At 42.7% G+C, this 13,019-nt stretch overlaps 1 pseudogene; it reads left to right on the top strand.

The window, feature by feature from the left end:
- The first annotated feature begins 10,842 nt into the window (after positions 1–10,842).
- LOC124621223 lies at positions 10,843–10,960 on the top strand (annotated as a pseudogene).
- The last annotated feature ends 2,059 nt before the right edge of the window (positions 10,961–13,019 follow it).

Below are 13,019 nucleotides of genomic sequence, written 5' to 3'. Positions count from 1 at the left end.
TGGGAGCAGCCATGCAGTGTGTAATTTCAGCCACCCAGAAGAGCTGCACACTTTATCAAATGGTTCAGAATGGTTCAAATGGCTCTGAGCACTATGGGACTTATCAGCTGAGGTCACCAGGCCCCTAGAACTTAGAACTACTTAAACCTAACTAACCTGAGGACATCATACACACCCATGCCCGAGGCAGGATTCGAACCTGCAACTGTAGCGGTTGCGCGGTTCCAGACTGAAGCGCCTAGAACCGCTTGGCCACTCATTCCGGCTCAATTGGTTATTGTGTGTCTGTTTACTGTATTTTATTTATATGTGTTAGGAGTACAATGACTGCACTATTTAGCCAGATCATGTAGAACGTGTGAACTGGTGCCGCATTTGAGCCCAGCCCACATTCGGGTGATTGCAGAAGGAAACTACCTGGGCGTCTGCTGGCATTTATGAAAGTATTGTAATCCTTTGACCTATTCTGTTTTGTTTTTTTTTTATTCGTGAGCACAATGCTGTTTTACATTAACAGAACTGTTGTGCTAATAATGCTTATTTCCCGTCCTTGTCAACTATTCCTGAAGCACCTCGCTCAATGGCCATTTAAAAGAAATTAAAAAAAAAATACTTATAATGTTGCATGTTCAGCGAAACATGTCTGGGTATAGGAGAAGAAATAATAACGTTTGATCAAGGCAGAACCTATCTAAATACGAACATTTCTTTCCGAAATGTTATTTCCCAGGAACCAGGCCATAACAATTTGCGCATTGTCGAAGCCGCGTGTCAGTGGATTTCAATTCATCTAAATAGATAACTGAAGTAACGGTGTGAACGTACAAATTCTGTGGAAAAACAGATCGAAATTAGAACAGAATAACCAGATGTTAGACGATATACAAAGGGAACTCAAAGAGTTACCACTGAAAGAAAAATCTCGAACTGTCAAATGCTAGAAAATGTGGAAATGGAACTGTTGACGAGTGAGCAGGGAGAGCTTACGCGGAAATTTATGGACGGACACATTGGGCTCGAAACTACTACAAACTGCAAGTACCTATGCAGTAAGGACATAGTAAAAGACGGCTAACCAACTACGAAAACAAGTAAAACTGCGAAAGTGATAAACGATAAATTGCTTGTAAATGAAAGCTGCACTTACCAGACAGATCTGTGTCATCCACTTGTAATGAAAGGTTGCCGATTCGGCAAATTTCGCGATTTGGTGTCTGAGCGCAAGGTGAGCTTCCAAGTAATCGAGGGAGATACGTTCCGGGAAGGAACCATTTTTTAAGACAAAGAGGGAATGAAAATATTGTTACGATACAAAGTACAGTAGAAGACAAAGTTACAAATGTGCGCCAGTATCAAAAGTTCAAAGTGTTCCATGGCATTCATTAGTTAGGAAAGTTCAGAATGCCTTTCCATTCCAGAAGTATGCATGAAAAACCAGAAAATCTGCTACTGCACGAAAATTATATTACATATAAAGTTCTTGTGGCACTCTTTTTGAACAAATATCGGTCCTGAAAAAGACAATGTGCCGTCAGATCTGCTTTCTCTGCGTGATACAACTACAGGTGGGGTATAAGAGGAATTAAAATTTCATTCAGTAGAGACAAACTGCAGGAAACGATCCATAAGAGGATAAGGAGCGAAATACGGTTGGTATGGAGAATTCACGCCGGCAAGATTACCGAGAAAGGACCCAATTGGACCCCAGGGGTTTTCTTACCAAAAACTGAAATACAGCTTTATTACACCAACAACAAATTTTGAAAACAAATATGAAAGATTAAATAACTGAAGTAATTCAGAAGAGTCCAAATAACGATTAGCTGAGCCAAACTTGGTAATATGGAAAATTTTAAAGCATCTAAACATACAGTACAAATATAAGTCCCCATTTAAGTTAAAGACAGGAGCAAGAATTCTTTACACAACTAGGAACAGGTTAAGCATTTCAAAATTATTTTTATTTCCTTAACAGATGAGAATGGTAGCTCTAAAATCATCAGCGAGGCCAACTTACGCTTTCTTCCTCTGTAACACACACACAACACAACATTTATTGCCTAAGATTAGCACATGTACGAGGCAAAAGATCGCAACAATATTTTAAGCACCACTGATAATCCCCCATGGCTGTTAAGAGGTAAAGGCTCATTTAAAGAGAAAAATGTACAATTAACATAGACACACATTTCACACAGTTCACCAAGTTCTCAAATGTAATGAAACTTAACCTCCCTTTACAGGCCACAAATCAGAATCATTAGCCTTTAATTGCGGAATTGAGGCCCCTTGCCACCGTTACACACACTGGCTGATACTTCCGATTTCTGTGTTGCCTGTCCAGATACCAAGGCGCCGGTGTAACCAACCGATCACTCAGGAACGCAGTCATGCTTGCTGAATAGGACGCAAGGCCCAGCCATGTCAAACACAAGGCTGACCAAACTTTACCGTGTCCTTGGAATAACGTAAATGGCAGTCGCACCTGAAGTACAGACAGACTAATTAGTCTAAGTATAAATATCACATGCCCACCGAAGGCACTCAGTAGCCAATGTGCAAATTTTGATTACGAATAATTGCTCAAATAAGCTGTATGGAGCCTAAATAGAAGTTTCACGGCTACTGTTTGCCTACAGTGACGTTCAAAAAACATTTTGTGCATAACGCTTACAGCCGATCTAACAAGTATGTCAAACAAATCGGCTTAAGTGCAAGCGCATCTACGAGCCTCAGCAGCACACAAAACAGCAATTCAGAGGTCACATTCCCTGTCACACAACCAGCAAGTCACAATTCGGGTAGATGCCACCACAAAGCATTTAGAGAGATTACAGCAACGTGTAACGCCACGGTCTCCAAATACTAGAAATCTTCACTACTAATTTGCCCAAAAACATTATCTGGAAAGGGTGAGGCAAAATGGTTCAGATGGCTCTGAGCACTATGCGACTTAACTTCTGAGGTCATCAGTCCCCTAGAACTTAGAACTAGTTAAACCTAACTAACCTAAGGACATCACACACACCCATGCCCGAAGCAGGATTCAAACCTGCGACCGTAGCGGCCACGCGGTTCCAGACTGCAGCGCCGAGAACCGCTCGGCCATCCCGGCCGGCATGAAGTGTTCCTTTGGACATGTATGAATGGCCAAAGGAACACCACTGCGGCGACTACAGCCGTTATGAAATGTATTCGCAGAATCTAATATGGACTGCCATCAGATGTATAATGGAATGACGTCTACGAAAATTTGTGATGGACCGGAACTCGAGCCGGCCTTAATGGCCGAGCGGTTCTGGACGCTACAGTCTGGAACCGCGCGACCACTACGGTAGCAGGTTCGAATCCTGCCTCGGGCATGGATGTGTGTGATGTATTTAGGTTAGTTAGGTTTAAGTAGTTCTAAGTTCTAGGGGACTGATGACCACAGATGTTAAGTCCCATAGTGCTCAGAGCCATTTGAACCAAACTTCCATATGACGTCAATTCATTATCTATAATCTGTACTCGTACATCCATTACGTATATTCTCGCACTGGGGAAACATTTTTACTTCAAATTCGCCTGCCCGGTGTCGGCGGATAGATACAATATTGCAGTGCCTGTGTTATTCTGGTGTCCAAAGGGACACTGCATCGTAATTCGAAATAACGCAGGCACTGAAATGTAGTGCTCGGATACCTTGGTGGTAAGAAACCCGGGTTCGAGTCCCGGTCCGGCATGGATGTGTCGTCCAGGTGCTCTTCGTGAGAATGCGACATAGAGCTAGAGCTCCATCAAGAGTAGCCACACTACCTTCTCACCATAAAGGGCACGTTTTCCAACAGGACAGATAGGGCCTCCCGCCAAGAAGTGCAGAAATGCCTCGCTTTTGAGGCGTTGTGGGAGGTTGACAAGTCTCTCGAGGCGGTCGCTAGTAATCCCCGCACACACTTTGAGGCTGAATCAATGTTGATGGCGCGTCGCCAACATACCACGGGAATTCTCCACAGCCCATAGGTGAGTGTATTACAATGACTTGAAAATGGGTCTCGGCCCAAAACTAGTCATCGAGAGAATAAAAAAAGGAAAATTAGCAACTTTTAACTGGTTTCTCGTTGTACTGAATGTACTGGAAGTCGATAAAACCGTCTCTCATAAAAGTTCCCTCATCTGTGGATAGGACGGATGACAGAAATTCCAGCACCGTGAAAGCTTGTGCGACGTTCCGCGGAGGTATGTCCGTAGGTAATATCATCACTAATAAGACTAGCACGCTTTGTACGTGATGCGGATGGAGACAGTAGGTTTGGCGAATAATTCACAAGGTCATTTGGCTTATCCTACGATGCGGGCCACTTTCATGGTGCTGGCATGGCTGTCATATTCTACAGTGCTCTACACTTGTTACTCCAAGACCTGTGTACGCAACCGTTGCACCCGCCTTTTAAGGTTACCCATTCCCATGAACGAGCCGGACTCTCACAAACGATGAAACACTGATGCAAACGGTTTATCGTGCGATTGTTGTCAGCGGGAGTATTGTTCCCGCCACAGTCGGACTCCTACTTGCCCATTGTCATTTGCCTGTTCATATAAGCACTGATCAGCCAACACCATGACCATCTATCTAATAGCCGATATGTCCATCTTTGGTAGGGGTAACAGCGACGACGCGTACTGACGTGGAAGCAGTGACGCCTTGATGAGTCGCTGGCACACACAAGTCACCTGATTCCCATAAATTCCAGGGAGGGGGGCGATGAGCTCTGACGCCACATTCAGTCACACCCCAGACATCCCAAAAGTGTTCGATCAGTCTCGGATCTGGCGAGTTTCGTGGGAGGTGGTGCTGGTGGGGGGCGGGGGGGGGGGGGACAACAGAACAACGTGAACTCGCCACTATGCTCCTCGAACCACTCCGTCACGGACATGGTCTTGTGTAATGGCGTATTATCTTGCTGAAAAATGGCACTTCCATCGGGAAACATGATCGTCATGAAGGGATGTACGTGGTCTGCAACCAGTGTACAGTACTCTTTGACTGTCGTGGTGCCTTGCGCAAACTCCACTGCACCCATGCATGACAACGTGTATGTTCCCCACAATATGATGGAGCCGCTACCAGCTTATTTCTGTCCCGCAGTACAGGTATCAAAGAGCAGTTCCCCTGGAACACGACGGATTTGCACCATCCCGTCGGCATGATGAAGAAGGTATCGGGATTTTTCAGATCAGCTTACATAGTTCGTGCAGCAATGTTGATCATTGTGCTATGCTGGCACGGTAGCTCAGCGTGTTTGGTCAGAGAGCTGCGTGGCTTCTGTAATAAAGAACTGATTGGAAGGATCAACAGAGGAACTCTAACGGATGTCATATGATGTCCGCAGCGACCAAACACAACGACCAACAATGAAGAAAAAAAATAATAAAAAAAGTGCCAGCCGCAGCACCAATTTTAATTCATTTCGTCTGCTTCCATCATTACCGTAGATTATAAAAAGAGACTTAAATGTCTCAGGGAAGCATTTAATTATAACATATAATTATAAGATCACCAATGGTATACGCCCGGGTTCCCGGGTTCGATTCCCGGCGGGGTCAGGGAGTTTCTCTGCCTCGTGCTGGCTGGGTGTTGTGTGATGTCCTTAGGTTAGTTAGGTTTAAGTAGTTCTAAGTTCTAGGGGACTGATGACCATCGATGTTAACTCCCATAGTGCTCAGAGCCATTTGAACCACCAATGGTACAAGGGCGATCCATTAGTCCAATGCCAATATCGGAGAGCCCTGGCAGTAGTGACAATATATAAAGGAAACATGAATTGAAGTTTTTTTTGGGGAGGGCAATGAGCTAAGATCGTTCGTGCACCAATGTTGACCATTGTGCTGTGGTAGTGCAATGGTCAGCATTTCCTTCTAACAAGCAAGAAGACCAGTGTTCAAGTCCCGACGCAGCGCAAATTTTAATTCAGTTCGTCTGCTTCGATTATTGATCATAGTAGTTCCTAGATAACATATGTAGTCGAACTTGAGCATAACGGTTATCTTAATTTTTCAGTGAACTTCTTCGTTGATGGTATGTTCATAGAAAAGAAACCATTTTGAGAGAATCGCTTCCTTGTGTGAAGATAAAATGGCTGTAATAGAGCCGTAATATCGGGTGGTTATAACTGAAGTCCAGCTACTCAAGAAGGTCCACTGCGAACTGTAATAAAACTTTGTAGATAAGTTGTTGCGTTAATGCGGAACCGATTTAGGCTGAAAAAATAAGCAGTTAAATTTTCGGCTACCAGGTGCAAATCTGGTGCATTTGATCACATCATCTTACGAATGCTGCATCTCATCGACGTTTTCGGTGCTCATATAGAACAAATTGTTTGTTGATTTTATTAATAAAATCAACTTTATACGTTTTTCACTTGTTTGATCTTTTCTGCACAGGTCCCGATCGTAATCCGTTACGTATTGGAACATTTCTGTACATCTTTCTCGCATACACAACGCCTGGTTTACACCTGTGGCCAAAATCGGAACTATTTCTTCCACTGTAAATCGACTCCACATTAACGCACTAGAATAACAATAACCACGTTTGTTTGTCACACTATATTTACAGCCCACAATTGACCGATGTGAGTAGCCGCACTTCAGTTATAACCATCCAGTACATCTGGGAAGACATACAATAAATTGTTGTTCAGTCCAGAAATAGTGTTCAAGATATTAAATCTAACAATAAAAGCAAACATCCAGTGAACGATGCCTTGCAACGCGTTCAGGTGACGCCTACACGATTATTTGCGGGAAAGGTCAAAGACCCACAGCCGTTAATGCCCTTGACCCATCCAAAGAGGGGGGCGTTGTACTTGATTCTGTTACCAGGCCATCCAGGAGACAGTGGAGTACTCACCAGATGAATGTGATGATGAATAACATTACAGATTCGGAAGTACATTTGATTTGAGTTTAATAAGTCATTTAGCCTTTTTTCTATTATGGACTGTAGACACAGTGACATTTCCATGATATACGACCTCGGCGCACTACATTATTTTCCACAGTTAAGGCCATAGACTAGTGTTGTTTAGTTTAAAAAAAAGAAATGTGGTTGCAACACAGCTTTCATATACTTTACAGTAGAGGGAAAAACTACGTTAAGCTCTGCCTCGTACAGTGTTAAGGAATATGTTAATTTTTTTTTGCAAAGTCTCGTCGCCAGTTTTGTAAACGCCTCGTTACTCTCGCTCTGAAGGCTGCGTTGTTGCCACTTTTGCTGCGGTAGGCCGAGTATGTGAGTTGCTGCAGGCTTCTGGTGCAGTACACCGCTAAGACAATTTCTCCCTGCCACTATTACACAGCTATACCCCAGGGTCAGGAAACAGGATAGCAGAACGAAGGTTCTACAACACTCCAAGAAACTGGTGACGAAGTCAGACAAATGACCAGTTGAATACTAAAGTCTGCAACACTGCTTGTCTTATATCACAGAAAACGCCATAAGTGGCAAAATGCAAATAACTGTAGGTAAACTCCACAATACATAGCAAATGCAACTTACAAGAACTGTCTGTTCACTTCTAAGAGACCACTAAACTACGTTCCCTCTCTGAGTCAGCCCTGGACGATGATCTATAAGCTAGTGGGCGAGGGCGGCTCTTCTGTCTTCCGAATAGGTTTCTGTCCAATGCCGTCCGGTCATTGGTGAATGTACTCGGCCGGCAGTTGGCCGAGGCGAAGTCAGACATCCTCAGCGCCGCTCGTGACGCTGCTGGAACTCACGCAAGTGGCGAGTCTGTATGGCACTCGCACCAGCTCGCATCTTTGCACCTGTGGTGCTTTTGCCCTGGCTGTGTCTTGTCCGTACGACACAGCAGTTTTCAAATTCAAAAGTGTCAGTATTATTATTTTTGTATAAGGTTTCCGTTTGAGGGCGTTGCTGAAACGTATACGGGACGTAGCGCGACCCTAGTGTGGGTACGTTAGTAACTACTTCTAGGCACGGGGTTAGTGTGCCATTCGTGTCTTTCCGACTTCCGTGCAGTAAAAGCGTAAAAGAGAACTATGGTGACGTTATCACCAAATGTGTCCAAATACCACCAGTCCGCTGTTATCCTTATCTTGGCCTTGAAGCACTAACATCGACAGATATCCATCAAAGAGTTATGAATGTGTATAAGGCAGCATGACTCTTGAAAACCACCGTTGTGCAATGCTGCACCAAGTTCCGTGCTCTTCATAGTAACGTTCGTCCCGGTATTACAAATGTCGTAACGTCGAAGTTACGCTAACTCAAGTTGGAGACACTCGAAAACATTCCAGTCCTGATATAACATCCACGATATATATATATATATATATATATATATATATATATATATATATATATATATATATGTTCTTATTACGAGTGGAATATGAACGTGCGGAAAAATTACGTAACTCAATAATATTCATTCAATTATGTAATTATTTCTTAAAAAGATGATAATTATGTAAAACAGAGACAATATTTTACTCACATTCCTTGTTAATCTATGTCATTCTTTTCTTTTGTTTTGTACCCTTTTGTCGTCTTATTCTGATGTACGTCGCCGACGCAAGACGCGAATCGATTAGAGGTCTGTTGAATGAAAAACATTTAACGTAAAATTATTGTACTTTTATGTTCATTTGCTGGTAAAAAACAAATAGAGCCAAATGCGTAAAAACTATTTATGATTAATTACTGAAAAATCACTTCCACTTTTAATTATAATTTTGTATTAATTGTTTTATCATAGCTGCAAGAAGCGTAGCCATTGTTAGTTGCGATTATATAGCAACTTCGTCTGTACTTCTAGTTGAAAATAGCATGGGTTTGTGTTAAACTAATTTGCAAAACAATTTAATAATTTTTTTGTTGGTGGCATCAATTTAAATGATTAATTATTTATTGAGCAAAGGAAAATCTTAATTAAAAAAGAAATCCTCTATCTTTTGTTGGCCGCCATCTTAACTTTTATCACAGCGGCAAATTTAAATTACTTGAAACTGCAAACAATATTCCGATGTGTAAGAAATATGTGTGCACCGGCGGTACTGAACTCTATTTATAAAAGAAAAAATTAATCGAATCTGGCTGCATTTTCTAAGAACAGTGCTGATGGTATTTACTGTTGAGCAAGGTTTCATTGCTGATGTATGAGATCAAAATTAAACTACGCACGAATCACGGAGAAAAATATTTTGGTAGCATACGTCAGTGTTGTGAGCGAGTGGTATTCTGTGGTTCCTTTTCATGATCAATTTGCTAAGAATAATTAAAGCCATCGAAGACAAAAATTACAAAAGCTCTGATATACGATTTGTAATTTTAGTGATATGAACACAACTTACAGTCAACATTATTACACTACGTCAGGTGGAATTCTTGTGCAATTAGAACAAAATAATCATCCGAGAGAAGTTGTAGTATGAATAGTGCATTACACATGTGTATAATATTGTCAGTAACATTTACAAAAAACAGAGTGAATTCAAACCTCAGAATACCATAGAGTGTCATATCATCCATATTCATTGCATTTGTCCATGTTGATGATACACAAAAACCGCCACACCGATCTCACCCTACGCTATTACTACGCCTACGGTTCCTTAAAAAAGTCCTCGAATGGTCGATGATTCCCGTCGGACGAGGATGTCCAATTGTCAGTTACCGTCTTCTTCAAGGAGCAGGACACGGTGTTTTATCAAATTGGTATCTTCAACCTGGTGGGATGATTGTTTCAGTAGTCAAGGTGGTTTTGCCTGATTGACATACCGATTCTGGACTGTACGGTCTTCGAACTATAAGGTTTTGTTCTCCCCTTGTAGATTATTTTGATGAAATGCCCCTATGCGTTATTCACAAATGTTAATTTGTATCACAACGTAAGAAGTATATCTGCATTCAGCAACATATTATTATATAAGGTAGACTGCCTCACCGAACAGTCATAGTCTAACGTACAATATTCGGTGTATAGAGATTTAAAGTGTTGCATGTTTTCTTTTTTATCTTGTAAATATATTCATGTAATTCTTAAAGAAATGTTGCTCTTCATTTGTTGAGTTTATCTGACTGATTGCGATGGTGGCTGTGACTGATCCTCGCTAAGACGTGTACATTTTAAAATATAAAAATATAACTAGCGATGAAGAAGGGTAACTAAATTGACTACCCTCATATATTAATAGTCGTAGAGGAACCCATGAAAATAGCGCCCTGATCTTAGTAGTATCTCCGCTGCCTTGTGCTGTTTCAGCATCGTTTATAGATCGCTTGATCTATTAAGTATGTCAGCAGAACTACCAATACCCATCTATGTCTAATATATTATCAGTTTCCTTGTCACATCAAATAACAGTAGAGCCGCAAGCTATTGTCAACTGCTGGGATCGTCTTCGACACAAGTAACTGTCGTGGCTGCTGCTATGGTGGCTGCTATGGTAGCATGAAACACCAACATCAAACGTCTATAAATCACAAACCACCTAACGGCTATAAAAGGACATCACAGCAACAGCTGCGACAGAGTTTCTCCAGAGGAAGTCATTGGTGGTGATCAGTGACCGCCTAAGATTTTACTCACACTGATACGGCGAGAAGAGCGAGAATGTTTTATAGAAGAGAGTCATCACAAGAAACTTTGTACTCAGTTTCAATCCACTGACTGAAATAGGATACAGAGAAAGTCACCTACCACTAATGTAACATTGAAGAGTATCGATATTCTTTTCGACAGTGCACTGTCGCTAGAACGGGCCTTTCACCACTTGGGCAGTAATTAATAAGCATCCATATTACCCCTCATTTTTCTCAAGTACGTCGCTCATCGGGGCAACTGCTTTACCACAGTGGATACACCAGTTCCCGTCAGATCACAGAAGTTATGCGCTGTTGGGCGTGGCTGTCACTTGGATGGGTGACCATTTGGGCCACCATGCGCTGTTGCCGTTTTTCTGGGTGCACTCAGCCTCATGATGCCAACTGAGGAGCTACTCGACCAAACAGTCGCACCTCTGGTCAAAGGAAACCATCATAACGACCGGGAGAGCGGTGTACTGGCCACACGCCTTTCCTATCCGCATCTTCACCTGAGGATGACAAGGCGGTCGAATGGTCCCGATTGGGCACTTGTGGCCTTGAAAAGACGGAGTGGTAAATAAAAGACGTCGTTCATCGCTGGGCTACATATAACACAATATACTCACAGTTAATAGGTATTCACAGTGGCATTTTTCGATAGTGTGTGATATGGTAAGAAGCGGGCTGCTCTGAATTATCAGAGTAGCTGTAACACACGATCTGCGTGTGTACAGGTACACACGCGACTGCCCTCCTGGGGACTTCCCCGCCGTGCGCTGTGTCGGTTGGCGACACTGTGGTTTAAAGCTGCGACGCAGTACGTCACGGGCGGCTGCGTCTGCGGCAGACACGTCGGAAATAACGCGCCCTGCGCCGCGCCAGCCACGGCAGCCAACCCACCCAGGCCAGCCAACCAACGGCGGCTGAAGGCACTGGCAACGCGCGTGCCTGGCCGCGACGGCGCGAGACTTACGGCTGCCGCTAGAGGCAGTAAAGGACACCGCCGACTGGCGTCGTCTTTCAGCGACAGCGGCGCTGCCCTTAGTGTGCACTAAAACGCTCGTATGGAGGCCGTCGCAGCTCGCTCCGCAGCTAATCAGTAGACATTTATAAAGGTTGGACGAAGGCCCCCAGGATCGTAATCATCAGTCATCTAGGTTATCTCCATATGACCGTAGCATCTTCCTTCTGTTCGTAACCAGTACACATAAATTCGTAATGAACATCGCGATCACAACGGCTACAGCTGTTTAATGCACATATCGATAAGAATTACAGAGAACGTAAGAGAATTAATGGTATACGTCTGGGTGTCCAGCCTTGATGTTGTTAGGATTTTATGTACAATATTTGGATGACCGACACAGCCATCTTCTTCAGGTGATGCGAGGTTTGTTGTTACGCGTATTTGCTGGCTGAACTCCAACCCGACTAAACAAGAAGGATGGGTCGACTGTCGATCTATGTCCATAAAACGGAAACAACTCAGCGGGACATCCAGAAGCAAACCTATCACGCAGAGAAGATCTGAGAGATCGAAATGTAAAAAATGTTCAGTATTGTTACACGAGTGTTCTTTATGACCATACTTAGTCACACGGACAACATCTATGTGATAATCTATTTTACGCCATACCTTCAGAAGCATATGTGGAGTCACCAAAGCGTATGTAGTGTAAATGTGATTAAGGAGGAATAAAGGTAAGGTTTTTCGCACAATCACATAACAGGAAATCCATGGCTGTCATGTCTCTAGATGTAGGTCTCAAAAATCAGAACACAGCACAGCCATGGTCAGAACGACCCATCCAATGCTGATTTAGAAAAGTGAGAACTTCCAAATCCGAAAATAGTCGTGTGCTTGACTGTATCGCAGACGACTGCTCTTCCTAACTATGTTAAAATCCTATGATTGTTAAAGTCTAACAGGCAGAATGATTTCTCTATGGGATATCTCATTTTCATTTATGGCAAGGAACATTTCATTTGTGTATCAACCGCTTATACGTCGACTTCCGATTCACTGCCCCTGCGCAACCACCGAAATTTTTATCTTTGTATTATATTCTCTGTAATTTTTATGGATGTAACGCTAACCATTACATAGGTGTTTGTATTCGCTATATTCATTTTTAAATATCCTGTGTAGCTTACAACGCTAGCCAGACAACTATGTGGCTTAATGCAAGCAGAACCAATGTCAAAAAAACCTCCGTCAGATTCTGATAACGGCCATGTTGAGCTGTATAAGTTTCAGGAAATAGAACTATAACTAGTGATGAAGGTGGACAGTTATATTGATTGGAGATAAAGGCTGCAGACTTGTACAACGATTATATGTCATTTGTAGACACGAGGATAGCACTCAACGTCCATTTTATTACTAATCTTTTCTCAAAGACATAGCGGCAATGCAGGTTCACTTTAT

This window comes from Schistocerca americana, chromosome 6, assembly GCF_021461395.2.
Source record: "Schistocerca americana isolate TAMUIC-IGC-003095 chromosome 6, iqSchAmer2.1, whole genome shotgun sequence".
Classification (NCBI taxonomy): domain Eukaryota; kingdom Metazoa; phylum Arthropoda; class Insecta; order Orthoptera; family Acrididae; genus Schistocerca; species Schistocerca americana.
The sequence above is the reverse complement of the archived record's forward strand: the minus strand, read 5'-3'. Positions and strand labels throughout refer to the sequence as shown.